The 16,932-nt window shown below is 42.6% G+C and overlaps 1 protein-coding gene across 1 annotated transcript in view; it reads left to right on the top strand.

The window, feature by feature from the left end:
- KLHL29 (kelch like family member 29) overlaps positions 1–16,932 on the top strand; it is a 328,883-nt gene that overhangs the window by 127,029 nt on the left and 184,922 nt on the right. The window lies entirely within an intron of this gene.

Here is a 16,932-nt window from a genome sequence, read left to right as displayed (position 1 = left end):
GTCCACCAACATTTTGTCTTTTGCTCTTTCTGGTGTTGTGCATGTGTCTGAGGAGATGGTTCTTCCTCCATGACGGAGGTTTCCCATGTCCCTGASTGGCTCAGGGCTGAGCAGCGCAGAGGCTTCTCTCCCATCAGCACTACCTGTGTCCAGGCTGTCTGTGACAGCCTGAGGCACCCACTGTCTTTCTGCTTGACCATCTTGGGGATGGTCTTCTCGCATGTTAAGCCAGTGCACAACAGGTTCACCTCTGGTGACTGCATTCTTCACTGGAGGGCGAAGGTCTTCACCCCCAAGAGTGAAGTCTGCAAAGTACAAATGGTTATTGCAGCAGAAATTTGGAGGAAGTTATGAAATGGGGGTTCTGCATATAAATACAGGTAGGACATCTGGGGAACCCGAACCCCTGGCAAGCTGTGAAGGTGGCCATAGCATGAGCAACTTGAGCCAGAAGCACTGCTTGGTTTCGTTTTAAGATGCTTAATGTTCTCTTTCAACTTGGTTTCATTTTAATATCTGCAAGCAGCGGATACAGAGGCTCAAACAGGAGGAACGAGACGGTGAAGTTATTTAAAGTAAGCCAAGAGCAAGCTGAATTTTTACTGCAGTGCCATTATTATATTGATTCTTTTTTCACACTGTAGCAAAACAAGGTCAGTGCTGCAGAAAGAAGCATTAGGCTGAAGTTTGCAGTGTGATTGATTTAAAAAATTTGCCATGGTGCCTTCAAATTATTTTAATTTAAATGAAGCCAATCAGATCCTGATCAAAACGTATTTAGGGTTCTCCAGATGTTAGGCTCAGATAGATGCATTTCAATCATGCCTTGTCAGGAGAAGATTGGCACAAATTTGAAGTCAACACAGTCATTTCATTTGACTTGACCTTTGTTCCTGGGTGTACACCTTAGGGACCAACTGTTGTCTGCAGTTGATCAGCTCTTCTCCCAGATGTTCAAGTGCCTGTGGAGGCAGAGCAGTGCCATTAAACCATGTGTTTACTGGGGAAAGGAGGCAGGAACAGCGAGTTAAATGCCTTTTGATCATATGTTCAGTGTGAATTGTTTTCTAAATTACCTTATTAGGCATTTTTCTGATGGCTTTCATTAGTGACAATGTTTTGGCATAAATAGATCAAAAGCAATAAATAGGCAAGAGTAGGGGTGGCATGGGACAGTTTTTTACTCAGAGAGCTGTTAATCAGCTCTATAATCTCCCATAAAGTTCATGTGCAAAAATACTTACAGTCTTTGCCCTTGCCTTTTCTATTGTGATTGAGCTGAACAGTTCTAAATATTTCAAATTCCATGTACCGGAGAAGAAAAAAACTTTGAGAGAGAAGTGAGGTAGGATCAACAGAGATGTAAAGATATGGTGGCAAGCTTCCAACTAATGATGTGGAACGGTGTCAGAGAAAAACATCAGGTGCTCATACATACTCATGTTCACCCTGCCTGGCTCTGTGTCTCTGCTTCGAACACAGCAGATTTACACTTGTGGTTTTAATTCAGATGGTTAGCAATTTCCCTAGCTGGTGACTTTTGCCTGTAGAATCCAGATAATGATTAACCATAAAAAATTAAACCTATATAATGGGGAAGTCTAAAGTCAGAAGGAAATGCAATTACAGGAATATGCTAAGTTGCCTTGGGCTGTGGAAAGGTCGCGGTCTACCCTCTGCTGCCTTTTTGTGAGCATGTTTATGGGGTAGCAGCTTGTGGGAGGCAAGTATCATCTTAAGCTGAATTTCTTGATACTCTTTTGTGATTGGGAACAGGATTTGATTCATTAGTTCCTTTTCTAGAACCTGAACCTTCCTCAACATTAGAGCACATGTCATTCATCTAAGTGACAAGGGGGTACCTCAAACAGGCAGGGACATTGCGCACAAATAAATTAGCAAAGAAATTATACATAATAAAAATGTGCACAAATAGATTAAAACCCCTTTCTCCTTGTTCAATAATCCCAAACTAAGAGTCTTTCAGAAAGCTGAGGCTAGGAAGGACCCCCATTAGATCATGTAACCTAAGTCCTTGTCTATTCAGTTGTTTTAGCTTCACCCAGCAATCAGTTTTGACTTTAGCATATCTTCTTAAACAGGTTTGAAGATCTCCAAACATGGAGGCCAGCCATCCATTTCCAGGTTAATTGCTTTCCTGGATAGTCACCTGTCGATAGGGATGACCTTATTTTCCTTTTTCCTAGATGTATAACTTTGCTTTTCATCATACAAAAACTCATCATTTTGCACAAAAGCCTGTTTCTCCTTACTCTCTGCTCATTTTAGTGTTTATTTTATTTTATTTTATCCAAATGTTGCAGTGTTTTTAATGATTGCTTCAAAATCTCGGTTGAAAAGTTGTGTTAACATTTGCTGCCTATCAATTCTTGTCACATGTGTTGAATGGTTTCCCGTTAGCAGCTATTTTTAGAAAAAAATTGTCAGTTGACTAGAGCTTAATCCTTTGAACACCACCGTTGTAAAGTGCAAAGTTCTTAATCCAAGACGTTGTGCAGTGCTAAGTCTATGTTTTTTAAACATACCTGCCATCTTCCACCATTACATATTATCCAAACAAGTTACAATTTTGTCAAAAACTGAAATGAAGTTTTCTAGCTGTATTGACTCTCATTAATCGTATTTCTGTCCTCCAGCTCTTGAGTAACTGAATGGTATAACAAATGCATAATGGAGAAAAAGAAAACTTATAAAGGAACTGTGATGCTCTCTGTTCTGGTGATGGAATTGATCAATTTAGGAATTTAGAGATAAATAGATTTTAGGACTGCTGGACTATCCACTTGGGCTGGACTGTTTGGTCTTTACCAAACAAGATTATACAAGTTTATATATCCCAAGCTGTAATACGTATATGAGAAGAAAAAGTGTGGGAAGGGAAAGAGAAAGTGATGATCTAATGAACTGTTGAAGAGATGTGAAACACTCATCAGAGGGAAGTTTAACATACATAATACCACCTGTGAGGGGCCCGGGTTCACTCTGTGCTTTTATGTTTTTGGAGGTTTTTACACCTTTTGGTGGAGGGCTTTAGAAGGAATATATGACTAATTATTAATGTGAAGGAGAACTCTAGAACTAATCATACTTTGCAGATCTTTGAAATTTATTCTCAAAGCATACCTGTAACCTTCTTACTGCAGATGCTTTTGTACAAATCACACTACTAGATCTGGCACATTTAAGTACTTGGTCTGGGTTATTTAACAAACAAATAAAAAAGCCATATTTTCCTTAGCTATATTTTTGCTAAGCAAAATAACTATGACCTTTCATGCTGCTCTAAATCCATCTCATCTGTGGCAGTCAGAACACATCAGGAATGTTATTTAATTTTTCCCTCAAGTTGGCTTTTCTTCCTTGGTCCTTTTTCCAAATTTCGGGGCCACAGAACAGTTCCCACAGCTGMCTCAGCGTGAAGGAAGTGTTTGGAGACCTTCTCTGGAGACACTCCCTGAAGCACCTGAATGCTCATGGTGGTCAACAGGAGAGATGAAGAGGGCAGTTCCTGCCATTGAGCTGCCACATATTGATTGAATTTATTTCTTCTTTGAATCCAGCCATGTATGATGATTGAGTTCAGCTTTGTCTTTGTGTGTATGTGGTAGATTCTTTTTTCTTTTTTTTTTTTTTTTTTTTTTTTTTTTTTGTTTGTGGGTGTGTGTGTGCAAGGAGATTATCGGTTTGTAGAAGGGAGCCATCAAAGAAATCCATATAAGACTGCAGCACCACTTAAGATATGGCCACAAAACATTCTAAAATTCATTTAAGGATGCGGCACAACATTCCAGCTCTGTTTCCTGTTCATCGCAGCAGCACCTTCATTCTTTGTTGCTTCTCCGAATTACTTTGCGAGTTACTTGTACAATTTTCTCCATCAAAGCTCCTGTATCACAGCTTCAATTTAGAAGTGTTGTCATGGGCTGTAATTTGAAATTTTATTACCAAGAGATTTTTTGGTTATAGAACATTTACTTTTATCATCTCTATATTATTTTTAAATGCCTGGAAAGATTGATACATCAACAGAATCTGGGCAAAACCAGGCAAGATCTATTTTTTTTTTCACCCTTAATTTTAAAAACCCTTTGCTTGGAACATAAATTGATTCTTAAGCCCCCACACACTTAATGATTTGTTATTCTCAAGGTTAAACCTATGACAAATCTTATAAAAAAAGCCAGSCTTCAGTTTTGATAGGATTTTCTCCAGCCGAGCTCAGGGATAACTATATAGTCTCCAGGCTTTAAATACCATAACTGAGATGTGATCCTGGCCTCCTCCTATACTTATTGCCCTGCCTATAACTTTTCAGATTGGARTGCTCTTGCTACCAAAGCACTGACCCTTCTGTGGTCAGCCACAGTGAAGATGTGGGAGAGGAGATGAAGATGGTGAAACATCTGTTTGCCTTTGTGGAAAGCCAGGCAAGGGCTGCAAGAGAAAACCAGCCCTCGTTGTCATCGTCTCCATGCACTCCTCCAAGTACCACTAAAAAAATGGTGCTGGGAGGGAAAAAAATCTTATTTTAAAGCAAGGACAAGTTGGTATGGTTGAATCATGCAAAGAGGTAAAATTGAACTGCATGGAAGTAAAATTCTGCGTGTTTTCTGCCCTTTAAGGCACAAAACAGTTTAGTTGCCCCCACAGCAGCCTGGTGCCAGTTTGCAGCACGTCGCAGCACTGGGATTGCCTGCCCCCTTCCTCTGCCTTCTGCGGAGGGGATTTGCTAAGCTGCTGCACGGCTTCCACAAATATTTAAAATATTGATTAAGCAGAGGAAAAATAAACACACATTGTTTCTCCAAGTTACGCCTTATGTTGTATATGATTAATTACATGCAACAATTTGCGCTGCGACGGTAACTGAAATTTATGTACTCTTTTTATTATAAAACATAAGAGGCTTGCATAAAGAGAGAGATTATAAATATTGGAATACCCGGTTGCTCCAAAACAGTCAAAACATGCAGGGATGAAGTACAGAGGGTTTGCTGTTCAGTACCCTGTGCAAAACTACCCAGCCGGTCCCCCAGGGGCTTGTGTTGATAGTTGACATATTTTGGTCACCGTTTCARATGGCAGCTGGTCAATGCTTTGATCTGGACACCGTGTGACAGCGCAGACCAAGTGCAATCACGGCAAAAGGCCCTGTTACAGATCCTCCCAATTTCCTTTGGCAAATTGGTGTGATTAGATGTCAGACCTCCAAGGCTGGATGTCAGAAAGTGCAAGTGGTTGTTCCAAGGCCATGTTTCTACCTGTGGATAACCGCTGAAAATTGAGCCGTGTCCAGGTTTCCTAGTCTGTGAGATGCAAGACCTCTCCCAGCTGTGCAGAGACTTCTGCTGTAGGTGAAGCTCTGATTATATTAGGATATTAAATTGGTTGTTTAGGAAATCGAGCAATGTCCTTGAGTGCATAATGTGCTGTGATTTGTAACAGCAGGTAAGGACAGGATCTCCGTGGCCCCAGGTCACATCGTCCTGGCTCCGCAGGTCTGAACGTTCCTTACACTTTGCACGATCTATATCTTGGGATTGACCCAATATGGACCAAGATCTCAGCGGCCAAACTGGGCCACCTGTATGGGGTCCACGTGCGAGGAGGTGACCTGTAGGACCTGTAGTCCTAGGGAGGGCTTAACTTGTGCTGATAATATATCACTTCTTCTCATCCATACTTCTATACCTGCTTGATAGCATAGAAATCAAAGCTGACAAAATATGGGTTTAGTCTGTGGACTTTCATGGACAATTGATTGGACTGGAATGGGTCTGAAAGTCCTGGCATCCTAATTAAGCTGCCAAGTGGTAAAAATCTGCTTGGATTCTTTTTTTTTTTTTTTTTTTTTTTGACTTGCAATGTGTTTATCATGTGTTGAAAGAGCTAAGAGGTCTGGCCAGTTTCTAGTCCCAGCTCCATTTGAAGATGAAAGGCGGCACGTTTGAAGCACTAATTGACACAGTCAAGTACTTACAAGGTCAGAAACATGACAGCTTTGGATTAAAAAAAAATGATAAAAGGGCTATTTCTAGACTTTGTAAAAGTATCTCGACTTCCAAAAGGAGTAAGTATCAATAATATCCAATAACATAAGTAAAATGTGTGTTGGCCAGGATGTAAGCATTTCAGAATTGTTTTTATTTTCACCTCTCATCATTGCTGTGCTTTCCTATGTATTAATTGCAGATTATCCATTAAAACACAACAGGGTAGATGCCTGCCACTCAGGAGGCATATGTGCTTCATAAGAAAATTTGTAACCATACACTTATCTACAAAAATAATTTTATGACTAATGACTTTGCAGTTTCCTATAATTTTTGTTGTCAATCCCTACTTCAGCAGCAGAAATAACCTTCAAACAAGCTGGTCTTTTCTCAACAAGGTAATTTTTTATTTTGACATTGTATGAAGTGGATAATGTTGGAGAAAATCACTGAGGGAAGGGACAAGTAGATTAAGTTGCACGTTAGGTACAAAGGAGCCTGATGCAGAGTTTGTGCAAAGCTGAACAAGTGGTTGGGTGGAGTATCCAAATACTATAATTTCTGTTAGAAGTAACAGCAAAAACRCTGTTCATTTTTAAAGCACAAGTTTAATGCATATCAGAAAGAAAATAAACTGTTTGCTGAGCAGGTAATATCTTCTTGATGGCATTGGTTTCCTGAAATTGCTGATTGATTTGCAGTCTTGGGCTTAGAAATTGTTGCAAAACAAATGAAGCAAATGAAAAGAAAAAAAAGAAACAGAATTGCACCGGGCTTCGCTGCTCCTTGTTATTTCTAGGGAGCTCGAGTATCTGCTTGATACCGCGGTAGTCGATGAAGCTGGCAGACATAAAATTAATTTGGCCCGGAGAGTGATAAACAGAATATTAAGCTCTGCTGCCCGGCTYGAGGTCCTGCTGAACGTTGCACCTGCAAATGCTGGCGCGGGCAGATGCACCGTAGGCATCGCAGGACACACTGCCCACTGGCATTAACGTAGCACCACCTCCCTGCCTACCATGCCAGCAATTYTCTTGAAAAGGGGCCCAGACTCTGGAAGATCACCACCAGGAACTTGTGACTCTCGTGGTCTCTGCAGATGCCGCGTCCCATGGGCAGCTCTTGGYCCCATGGGCAGCTCTTGGTCCCATGGGCAGCTCTTGGCCCCATGCGAGCAGCTCTCACAAAGTGCAAATATCTTGTGGGCGAATGGAAACGCAGCCAGTTACTCTTTTGGGAGTGTGGTGAAACTTATTGTAAGGGGAACAATGGCAGGAATTCCTCACCCATGTTCCCAACACCAGCTTCACTCCSTGGAGGCAACTCTGCTGTGGATTGAAGATCAGCCACTGGCTTTCAAAGTGGAAACCAGAATAGGGAGAAACTTGCTGGTACCTGCGTTGCTTTGTTGAGTTTTCTCTGCTCTTGAAATGTTAAGCCTTGCTAAACATCCAAGTGTTGGGTTAAGGGCTGAAACACTCTATTCTTGGACAGGACAGGCACTTTTCASCAAATAAAATGCACGTTTTCCTTTGGTGTGGAGGAACTGTCTGTTCTGAGTTCTCCCACAAGTCCGCCTGCCTTTCTTGTTTCAGTTGTTGCCTGCTGCTGTCAAGCTGGAATATCTCTGGTTGATCCCTGCTACAATTTAGCRTCTCCAAACCGCTTCACTTTGGAAAACAAAGCTTGTAGGAGTTCTGCCGAGAAATATAGGCTGTCTGTAAAGCAGTGTTTGTGTGCAGAGAGAGATGCACCCGCTGTATAAATAATGAATAATAACTAGTAATAAATTCTTCATATCGTAGGGTTAGTTCTTAGTGTTTATGATCCCAGGTCTTTTATGGTAATCCTGAAACAAAGCACAGAGAGGTATGTGAATAACATTTACTCCTGCTAAGTTGTTGCACAAACATGTCAAGAAAGAGAAGTCTTTTTGGCTGTATAATCTGAATGTTGAAGACTATATACTGTTTATATGATAATATCCTATATAATTAAAGTTACCCTTTCATCACAGGGGAACTCAATGTGTTGTACAAAGTATGTGCATTCCAAACCACTGARATCATGCTCTGAGATGCAGTTGTCTGCTAGCAAGTGGAGCATCACCAAATAGCAATGCTGGGCATAATTGGACCCTGTGTTCCCTTGCAAATGCATTTTCTTTTCATGCCCTAGGATGTGGCCTTGTAGAACAGGACCCAGCGGCGCCCCCCGAGGGGCAGCAGGGTCCGATAATTCAGCCATGAAAACGTCCTCAAGGCACAGGAGTTGCTCAGAGGTGTAAGGGAAGTCAAGCAGGACTGGCTGGAGGCCACCGAGGCTGAACAGGGGAATCCTGACGGAGCCTGAATGCAGAAAGGAGGTGTGTGGAAGCAGAGAGAGGCTGCCCTGGAGGCATGAGGAAGAAGCTGAGCTGTATGATGTCTTCTCTGTCTTGGCCTCACTGGCAAGACCTGCTGCTGCTGTCAGGGTCCTCCACGTCCGTTCGCCTGTGTGTGGCGAACGGACGTGGAGTCCGTGGAGTGTGGGAGGTTGAAGCACATCCCGTGAGAGAGGAAGATTCTTTTATAGATCACAGAATCACAGAATGTTCAAGGTTGGAAGGGACCTCTGGAGATCATCTAGATCATTTCAGTAAACGGGGAAGGTACAAGTCTATAGGACCAAATTGGATGTATGCAAGAATCTTGAAGGAGACAGCTAATGTCTTTCTGAAGCCACTTTCTAACATCCTTGAAAGGTCATGGTGACCAGGGGAAGGGTCCTCATGACARCAGACATGTATCCCACCTGTCTTCCAGATGGACAAGAATAATCCAGGAGCTGGTCACCCTAACCACAGCACCTAGGAAGCTTGTAGAGCAAATCTTGCTTGGAGGTCCAGGCACACGAAGGACCAGAAGGTCCTGCAAGCCGCCACACCAGCCCAATCTCATTGCCATGTGATGAGATGACTGACCTGATGGCCAAAGAGGACCTCTGAGGCTTTTATTTACTTTAACTTCAGCAAGACTTTTGACATAGTCCCATAGCACCCTTTTAAGTGAAGTAGAGGGATGTGTAATTAGTGAGTCAACTGCAAAATGGATGGAAAAGTGGCTCAGGGAGAGTAGTAGGCAACAGTTCAAAGTCCAACTGGCAGCCAGTTAGTTACTCTTGKTCAATACTGGGACTGATGCCATTTACCTTTAGTAATGATGTGGAGAATGGGAAGAATGCAGAAAAAAAAACAACCAAGTGGAGGGGAGCTGTCAGGGTGCTACAGGGTTGGGCTACTGGCCAAAGGGACCTAGAAAGACTGGAAAAAATGGTCTAATGGGAACCTTGTGAACCTCAGTGACGGCAAACGCAGAGTCCTACACTTGGGTTGAAATAATCCCATGCAGCTGGGATGTAACAGCAMGAGAGTAGCCAGCAGTTCAAAGGAAGGGATTGTTCCCCTCTATGGGTTACTGCTCCTCAGGTACCTTCTCCCATTTACAGCTCTTTAGTGCAAGACACTGAGCTACAGCAACGAGAGCAGCAGAAAGCCACCAACATGAATATACCCAGCATCCTCATGGGCTGGTAAATACTAGAATTTCAGATTTATTTTACATCTTCTGAGCCTAGCTCCTGTCTTGGCATAATCATCACAGTTTTGTTTTTGAACAGCTTGTTTCCTTTAGAATTCCTACCTCATGCTGAGACGAAGTAAGACTGAATAATTTATCTTCCTATTCCTCAAAAGCTGAGCAATAGCGATACCCCACATAGATTGGATGCTGTTATTCTGTTTCTAGGCTTCCTTTAATTATCATTATCACCCCTGCTTTTAAAGGTCTAGTAGTTATCTTCGTAAGGCTCTTCAAGCTGGATGATACAGGAAAAATTGACTGTATTTAATCCCATTCTTGCACATGAAGTTTTAAACTCCATCACATTTATTTTTCTCCTATTTGTGATAATTCTTTCGGTAGGTTTTGTGGGATCGGAGCCTCTCATGTGTGAAACTCAAGGCTTTTAAGGTCATATGCATTCATAATTCTCCTAAAAACATAGCCACTTTAATTAAGGAAGACAAACATGCAGGTACAATTTCTGAAGACAAGGGTCACACACACTGTGTTTGCCACATACAAAGCTGCTGCTCACCTGGTGTTCTCAGCCTGCTTAGAAATATGAAGTGATTTGCAATAACATTTAGCTCTAGGGGGAAAATGTTCTTTCAAGATATTTTAGAATTCATCTAAGTTCTGACTTTTACAGCCAACGTTGAAGAAAATTTGTCTTCATTTCTATCTTTATGTTATATAGATAATTCCTGAGTTTTCCCATAAATTGCCTTTGGTTTCGTCACTGCTAAAGGGGCAGGTCAGCTAAGCTAAGCATGAGTGCTCAAAAAAAAAAAGAGCTTGCTCTTCCATGAAATGAACTGTGTAGTCAGGGGGGATCCTTTCAAAACAGTCAAAAGTAGGAGCTTACATCAAGACATCTAAAAATTCAATTATCTTTAATTATTTTAAATTAACAATCTTTATTTTTTAATTATTTTAAATTAACAATCTTTATTTTGTCTTTACTAACCTTCCAGACTCAAGTGGGCAAGTCCCCAAACGACCTCACTCAACATTAGCCATTAGGAAAGGGAGGATGACTTCCATGGTTCCGAAGGTTCAAGGACATGGAATGTACTTTATCCCCAGCAAGAGCTCTGCAAAGCCAGTCTTGCTTAGACCACCTCAGCAGGCATTGGCAAGGAGATGAATTCACTCTGTGCTAATGACCCTTTGGGTCCTTCTTTTGATGAGGACAAAGATGTTTCCAAAGCTAAGCGAGATGCAGCAGATACGGAGTTATGTGCAGTTCTGTACCCGGCTCTTTGAGCTAGGAGATGAAACACAGAAATTAAGCAATGCTGCAAAGGTCTCGTTCATTTTGCTTTTTGCCTTTGTACTTTTCTCCTGACTTCTTTGACCTTCTCCCCATGTTCCATCAGATACTTAATTTAAATTCTTCTGACATTTCCCAGAGCTTATCTGACTTTACTGGAAGCACCATCGCTTGCTGGCAACTGCCATTGATTCATGGGGAAAAATGAAATACAACTGGCACCCACCGCAGCAGCTCTGACCTTCTGTTGTTTCAGTGGATACAGCACTTCCGTGGAAATTAGGATGATTGGAAAATAAAATTTTGAAAAAGAAAAAAAAAAAGAAATGARGAAGGGAATTATGAAAATGCACACCAAATTTAATTTTAATTTTGGTCAGATATGCTTATTTCTGTTTTGTGTCCATTTTGCAGCCAGCTCTGCTCGCAATACAACTGCATTTGGCTAAGTCTCTCCTAGTAGCTTAAGCAGTGCCAAGGCAGGGGCCCAAAAGCTGGAACATGACCATMTATACCATTAAATTGTTAGCACAGGCTCTGCCTGGAGTTCAGCCTTGGCCAACAAGCACTGTCATAAACAATTCTCAAGCAAGGATTGGGGATTAGCAAGGGCCAGGAGCCATTCCCAATCGGCTCTTTGGATATAGTCACCCTATTTTGGAGGATAAGCAAGTATAATATATGAATGGGGCCAGGTCGTATCATTTGGCCCCAGAGCCATAGAGCAGGTCCTGGCCCAGTTTAGTTTCCTATCTCCTGGGAAGCCTTTGGGTTGAGGCAAGTCTGGATGTGCTTAGAACTTTGTGCAGTTCTGGRCCTGCCATTATAAGAGGGRCATGGAGCTTCTAGAGGGGGCAACAAAGATGATTAAGGGACTAGAACATCTCTTGTGTGAAGAAAGACTGAGTGACTTGGGCCTGTTCAGCTTGGAGAAGAGAGGGCTAAGAGGGGATCTRATTAGTATGTATAAGTATCTGAAGGGACAATGTAGGGGGGAAGGGGCCAAACTCTTCTCAGTGGTGGCCAGTGATAAGACAAGGGGCAATAGGGTATAAGTTGAAACCCAGGAAGTTCCATCTCCATGTGAGGAAGAACTTCTTTCCTGTGAGGGTGACAGAGCCCTGGAACAGGCTGCCCAGGGAGGTTGTGGAGTCTCCTTCTCTGGAGATCTTCCAGACCCGCCTGGATGCCACTCTGTGCCATGTGGTGAAGTTGTCCCTGCTGGAGCAGGGGGGGTTGGATTAAATGAGCTCTAGAGATAATCCAGATCTCTCCCTTCCAACCTTAGCCATTCAGTGATTCTGTGATTCTGTGCTTACTGGACTCCACAGTTTCTGACTTGACTGAGTGGTCTCTGAACAGTAAGGATCACAATCACATTTATCCACTTTATCAATTCTTTTTGCCTGGAGACCTGTGCTGTAAGATGGTGTGGTCCACACTGYTGCAGTTGTCATAGGATGGTTGCTGAATTCCTTCTCCTATTGTAAAAAGAAGTTCATATTATAAGGGATATGTATTATATAGAAATAGGAAGCTGTTGCATAGAACCCACCTTTTGGTAGAAAACTGAGCTCCTACATCAGAATGTAAAGCATGTTCTGTAGATGTTCCTAATGGCAGGGAGTTTTTATCCTTTTTCGGGATCTGGAAATAAGAGATTGTGTTAGACACTGGCTGGACKTTGGCATATAGCTGGTATGAAAGATCATGTTATCCATTAAGCGTTGAAGTAGAAATGCCTCTCGCTACCTGCACAATTGATTTTTCACTTAGTAGGCTGTCTGCTCTCTTTCTCTTGCACTGCATCATTGAATAGAAAATAATACTGCTTTCTGCCAATGAAGGCCCAATAAACCTGTGACAGTTGCCAGGCCTGGGGGAAGTCCAAGGCTATGGTTATATCCTCTTGCCCGGCCCCACGTTCATCTGCACACTTCTATTTCCAGCCCTCCAGGGAATGCTTAGCCATACATCTTGTTTTGGGGAAACAGTTTGCAAATGCCTTCTATTAACAGAAATTACCCGATTCCATGAGCAAAGAGCTTCGAAGAGCCCCACACAGGGCTGCAAGGAAACACCCACTTGCATGTGGAGCAGCCTGTGTGAACACTGAAGAGCAGAGCTAACACCCACATCGCTGTGTGCGGGGGATTTGGCTTCGACTGCGAGGGAGAGCTGATAAACTGTGAAAGACCCAGGAGACTTTGCAGTGCCAGACAGTGTTTCTGAAGTATTTGTCACAACATGTGTCCAGTGGCCTGTTTGTGACAGAGCCTAGATGGAAATGCAGGAGGATGTTTGGATTGACCTCTTCTAAGGGGGATGTAGAAGCAATGCTTTGCTTTACTTACCTGGGGCATTATTTCTTGAGGACCTCTGGTGCCTTGCTTTCCTCAACCTATCAACCCCAAATATCTGCCAAATTTGCCACCAGTTTGCAGGAACACAGTTTATGAGTCTATTTGATGAGCAACTTAAGACTTAATAGATCTCAGTTTCCTATCTTGTGCCCTGACTTGCTTTGGAGATGACTGTTCTTGGACAGAAGTCCAGAGATGGGTAGTGTCAGTGTCCATAACCCTTCTGTCCCATCTCTCCGCACTCAGCATGAGCACGGAGGAGGCTGTGCCAGCACAGAAACCTTCTTACAAGAGCTCAGAAATAAATAAATAAATGCCTTTGCAGGCAGGGAATCGAAATGAGCTCCCACTCTACCTTTTTCAATTTACGGGAGGAAATATCTTTCTTCATATCATTTGACTTTTTGATTGTTCGATCAAATTGAACCAGTTGGAATGAGACTTGGTGATCGGAATAGGAGTCCTGAAAACCTCTGTTTAGCTGCTCTCTGCTGTTGGTGCAATTGGTTCACTTAAATTTGCTGTAATAACCTTTTAAGAGTCCTGTACCCATTCTTCATGGAGGACCCTGCTGTGCATTGTGATTATGTTATCTGCTGCCGCCCTGAATGTTTAACGCAATCCAAGCACTGGGGAGTTGCAGATATATATATATATATATATATTTTTTTAGGTGTTTTTCTTTTCCTCCTGTTTGCAAGCATTTACTTTTAAAATATAAACTTACACTGATTGATTGCTCTTTGTGTCGATTTTGTTTTTTTCCTAATCCTTTTTTTTTCTTTTTCTTTTCCCTCCTCTTCAAACTTTCTCCTGAGCAAGTATTGATCAAGCAAGCTGAGGAGCTCGGAATTTGAACTCAGGGATGGATGGGAAGCATTGAGTCCTGGTTTGGAGACTGGTGGGATGGGAAAGCAGCGGGTGCCATCTCAGGGTGGCAGAGAGAGAAGTGCCCTGCAGAGCATCACAGTCCAGGGCGCAGCAAGGATGTAAATGCAGTCTCATGGCCCCGATCACCCTCTTTGGCAGGGAAAGCAGCAGATGTTGACAGTGAACATAAGGCAAAATCATGAACTGCAGTGGCGGCTTAATGGTATTATTGATGGGGTTTGTGTTCAAATAGTGAAGGAGGACTGATCTCTGTTAAAACAGGTCTTAGACATGGAAGGTTCTTCAAGAGTCTATCCTGCTCTCTCCTTGCTCGGCTTAAGAGTTTATTGAAGTATGCAGAGTTCCCCAAACTTCCTTAAATATCCCYCTTCCTCCCAGGGATCACCCAGTGCTGCTGGGGGGTGCCATGGTGGGTGACACCTAAACCCAGGTTTAATTTTCAGTTTCACCCACACCTAAACCAAGGATTGAACCCCATGGAGGTAGGCTTGAAATCAAAGCCCAGGCAGGATGTGTTAGGTGGGGGCTGGCRYTTGCCTGCTCCTTCTCACCAAAATRGAAGGTGAGAACTGGATGGATAATCCAAAACGATGGAAGTGCCGGTGAGTGCGCGCTGCRTCCACCACTGGAGGTGGCCGAGCATTGCGTGGCCACTGTGAGATGTTGARTGACAAACTGACCTTTAAAGAAATGTCAGGAACGCTCAAACAAACCCCACGTGCCTTCCACCCATGGCTCAGTTTGTGTCCCTGCTCTCCTGCCATCCCTCATCCTGAGGACACTGGTTTAGAGTACCATTTTGCTTGCTTTTCTGGCAAATATTTTGCCATTTGTTAAGTGGTTTGTGAACCCCTTGTCCCCCTTTGCATGTGGATTGCTCATAAAGAGCAAAGCTTCTCTGGTACCGMTGCGTGCCAGGCAAGAACCTCTTTCTTTGCTTATAGAAGGGAGGTGAGCATCTCTCCAAGCATCAAGATTTGGCCAAATACCCATGTGCAGAAGAGGACCACACTTGTTCTTACTTAACGTTGCTACCTGTCATCCGCCTTCCCGACTCTTTGCTGGTGTAATTTTCTTCACATGTTGTTTTCTTGTCATTTTTGAGTGTGAGCTCTTGAGGACAGGGGTCGTGTCTTTGCTGACATTCGGGAAGCTCATCTTCCATTTGGCAAATCTCTTCGCTACATATAGACGATCAGAGAGAAATGTCATATCGGCTTTCTTGCCAGCTGCCCCAGGGTCAATGCAAAGTGCGTTGGGGACCATGAAAAATAAATGTTTTCCAACGCAGCTGCTGCCCTGCTGCTATTAGTGACAGTGTAACCGTGTTCGATGCTGCTAATCCCCACTCAGTCCATAAAACTAAGAACAGTCGTAGCRGGCAACACTGCGTTCATACGGCTCAATATTTATGACTCTACTGGGAGGCTACGTAGCAAGCAGACTATAATGAGGCTTCTCCAGCAAACACTTCCATCAACTGCAGCTCGGGAGTGTCCTCAGCCACCTTCATCTTCTAGGAGTCTTGCAAAATGTGAAGTGTATGCGTAGCGCAGGCATACAGGTAGCTCCATTGAACTCAGGTAGACTGTTTCCATGTCTGCYGTTGAGTATGTGAATGGTTGGAGACTTTGTTATGGGGTAGGATCTGGGGCAGATAGCTACAGGTGAGCGAAACCAAAGAGCTAAAGTCTGCCCAAGGCTCCCTGGTCTTTCAGAGCACCTGTAGCCCAGGCACACAAGCCTGTCAGCACTTGGCTCCTCTCCATCCATCTCGTGCTCCCAGCCAACATCACCGAGCAGCTCAGAACCAGGCAGGAGTAGTTAGACACTTAACTAAATATTGGCATGTAATGACCATAAAAGTGCATGGAAACTGTACTGGTTCTGTGGAGTCAGAAAAAAAAGGTCAAGGTGAGAAGCTAATCAGGTCAAGGCCAGTTTCTGATGACTCTTGGAGCTTTCTATTTATGAGAAAACTGCTGACCATGTGGTTTCTTACTGTAGAGTCATGTTAGTCCTGGGGTACAAAATATTGGGCAAAATATATTGTACCCATAATTCATATTAATGGAAATTCAATAATGGCAACCTGTCATCCACCAGGATTAGAAATGAGTCCAAATGTTGTGCTATAAAAGCATTAAAAAGGCATTATGAATTAGAATCTATTGCACCATGTTTTGCTCCTTATAAATAATGGAGAGAAAAACTAGACCTTGAAGTTTTTGGATTGTCCATTTCGAGAGAAGCCAGCAATTACTTTGCAGAGCTGACTGTGCACCATTGATCTGACTTATGGATTTCATAAATGCAGTGGTCTGCTAATTTAATAAACTTACTCAATCTGTTTTTAAACAGAGTACAGAACTTTGAAAAATGATTTCCTTTCAAACTAAAATTAACTCCTATGGCTTTTAAACATTAGATTGTGATATTTGCTTCCAGTTTTTCATTAAAATACCTTCTGGTTTCACATTTTTCCTGGGATGGACTAGACGCTTGCAGTTCATGTTTTATTATATTAAATACTCATATTTCATTTATGCTAATTTGGAATCGAGCTGTGAATTAGAGTTCTTAGACAAACCTTTATTTGTCTCTATATTGTCAATAAAATTTACAGCTGCCTACAAAGCTTACCACTGCCAAAAGCTTAGAGATAATTGTTCAGTAAACTAGGACTTGTCATATCCTGGACAGAACTATTGATACAGTAAATGTATTATCTTGTCTCGGTAGCTGGTATGTAAGGCTGCACATTCGGGGGGAAAAACCCATGGTGTTTT

This window comes from Nothoprocta perdicaria, unplaced genomic scaffold, assembly GCF_003342845.1.
Source record: "Nothoprocta perdicaria isolate Ctin4 unplaced genomic scaffold, notPer1 scaffold_39, whole genome shotgun sequence".
Lineage (NCBI taxonomy): Eukaryota > Metazoa > Chordata > Aves > Tinamiformes > Tinamidae > Nothoprocta > Nothoprocta perdicaria.
This window is presented reverse-complemented; position numbering and strand designations above follow the sequence as displayed.